General features: G+C 64.5%; 1 pseudogene; it reads right to left on the bottom strand.

Annotated features, from left to right (window-relative positions):
- Positions 1 to 477: 477 nt before the first annotated feature.
- LOC142874029 (uncharacterized) lies at positions 478 to 596 on the bottom strand (annotated as a pseudogene).
- Positions 597 to 2,693: the final 2,097 nt, after the last annotated feature.

Here is a 2,693-nt window from a genome sequence, read left to right as displayed (position 1 = left end):
AGACACTTTTTAAAAATAATGAATCCGAAGAGAAAAGTAAAAGGAGGCCTGTGGAGCAGGTCTGGGTGTGACTCCGGATCCCCCAACATCAGGTGCCACCACCAAAGATTCCTGCGTGTAGCCCATAGAACCCCAAAAGCAACGGGACGAGTTCTGGTCACATACTCCCTCAAAATGACATCCTGGCCTTCTTCTGGAACTCCCTCCCCTCTCAGACTCTCAAGGTTTCCTCCAGCGTGTCGGTTCCCACAGAGCAGACCTTTGGTCTGAGACCTGACAGTCCAGATGCCACGCATCCTGCCGCGTGGCGGCGGTGTCGCGGCTTGGGACAAGAGGAGGCCCCACGGTGCGGGCTGGGGCGCCAGGCACCGCGCGGGCGCTGAGGGTGGGGGTGACCCCCACCCCGGGCCGCCGCCGCGCTCCCAGAAAGGGGACAGAACAAGAGGCAAAAAAAAAAAAAAAAAAAAAAAAAGCAGCAGCCTGTGGCACCCGGTATTCCCAGGCGGTCTCCCATCCAAGTACTAACCGGGCCCGACCCTGCTTAGCTTCCCAGACCAGACGAGATCGGGGGCGTTCAGGGTGGTGTGGCCCTAGACGGCGGCGGAGGGCGCCCCTGCCCCGCTCAAGAAGCCGAGCCTCTCTGGGCTTCCCCGCCGCCGCCTCCCGCGCCGGGCCGGGCCGGTTGAGTTCGCCGGCCGGGTCCCGCGGGCTCCCAGGGACGGGGGTGATGGGCGGGGCGGGGCGGGGCGGGGGGCTGTCTCTCTCTACACACACACACACACTCACACTCACTCACACTCACACAAGATGCGCCTCCACGGCTGGACTCGCCAAGGTGGAGCCCTCCCAGCCCCCCTCGTCTCCTCGCCAGGCCTCCTTCACCTACCCGCTGCCCACCCCCAGCGCGTCGCTGCCTGCCGCTGACTGCGCACGCGCGGGACGCTCGCCCTTTGACCCCAGCCAGGGGCCGCCCTCCCCCACAACCCCTTTCAGCTGCGCCCCCCCCTCGCCCTGTGGGTGGGCTGCCGCCTATTCCCCCGGGCCAGGGCTGGGGCACAGCCAGTGTATGGGGCGTCTCTCTCTGGGGATGTGTCCCATGGGTGGGGTGGGGTGGCGTGGTTTGGGGGGCGCTGAAGAAATCAGTCCCCTCCATCTCCTACCTCTGGAAAACGCCCAAGCCCGTGGAGAACTGCCGGCACCGCTTCGTGGGGGCCGGGACCCTCCTCCGTGTCCTCCTGTGGCCCAGTCCAAGGGGCCTGGGCCTGGCCGGGGCTGCATTGGACCCCGACCACCCTGGCGTGTGGACTCGCTAAAAATCGGCCATTAGATATTGGATTCCAGCTTCCTGGAGGTCATTTCACTAATGAGTGCACCGGAAAGAGTTTCCTAATCCATCTGTGAGGGTGGCAACTGAAAGAGAATTTGAAAGCTGACAGAATAGGCGAGGGAAGGCATAGGAGATTTCCACACCCAGCAAGGAAGACTTTCCCGAAATGGAAGAAAGAAACGAGCAAACAGAGACACCGGTAGCCCGCCCGGAAAAGAGTCTGCCCCTTAGAGAAAGCACCCTGACCAGGTTCACCCGTGGGTGGGTGGCGAGCTAGCGGCGTTCAGAAGAGCGAGGCCCGCAGTCTGTGCGGAAGACACCTGCGCTCGGGTGTGTGTGGCGGCGCGATTCACAAGCAGCTCTAGACGTTAAACCAAGGAGAAGCCAGGGAGTTCCCAACGCCCCAGGTGTCCTCAGCCCACAACTGGCTGCTGTGGGAATGCGAAGCCCGGCTCCTTGTCTCAGAGCGGGGTTCCCAGGAGGATCAGGCTGAAGCTGGGACTCGGCCTCAAAGTGTCCCCTCGCATGGCCACCCCCTTCCCCTTCCTGCTCCTCTACTCCTGGTGCCCCTCCATCCAGGGGCCAGACCTTAAAGAGTCACCGCAAGAGAATCCTGGTCCCAAAGGAGCCTTCTGGGGGACCGGTGCTGAGAGAGGTTGTGGGCATGGCCCGCTGGGGCTCTGCCCGACCCAGGGCTGAGAGATGCCACCTCCCAGCTCTGGGTCCCTGCAGGAAGTGTTGGCAAGCACAGGGCCGGTCCTCCAAAGGCCCAGGTGCAGGGAGCCCAGGCCAAGCAGCCTGTGGAAGAAGCCACTTGCCGTGCCACCCCGGGAACAGGACTGCAGGCCCCGGCCCTTCCCACCTCCTCCTCCTCCTCCTCCTCCTCCCCCCCCGCCCCCCCCCCACAGGGCACAGGGCTCAGAGACACCTCAGACTCTTGCTACCCAAAGTGCAAAGGGCATCAGTTGCTCCTCCAACCCCCCCGCCCAGCAGACCACGTTGTCCAGCCAGCCCCCGGGCCTCCCTGGGGTGCCCAGCACAAAAGTGCAGACACCCACCGGACCCTCAATCTCAGTTTTCGGATGTTTTTGCCACTCTAAGGACCCGCAGGCCAGCTGGGCCTTCGGGCAGGACAGAGAGCCCCGGAATCCGACGTGGAGAGCTGCGTGTACGTCCCCATCAGGAGGCGGTCCCCACCTCCGCGGCTCTCCCCTTGCGGGGAGCGGCAGCCCAGCGGGCAGCCGCAGGGCCTCAGGGAAGACACCAGGCTGGGCCCCCGCGGCACAGCGGGGGGCACGTCCCCCGCACTCAGGCGACTTAGGGACGGCTGCTGGAGACTGCTGCGGCCACCCTGCTGCCGGGTTTC

This window comes from Microcebus murinus, chromosome 11 (assembly GCF_040939455.1).
Source record: "Microcebus murinus isolate Inina chromosome 11, M.murinus_Inina_mat1.0, whole genome shotgun sequence".
Taxonomy (NCBI): domain Eukaryota; kingdom Metazoa; phylum Chordata; class Mammalia; order Primates; family Cheirogaleidae; genus Microcebus; species Microcebus murinus.
Note: the sequence above shows the minus strand (reverse complement) of the source record. Positions and strands in the feature narration are given on the sequence as shown.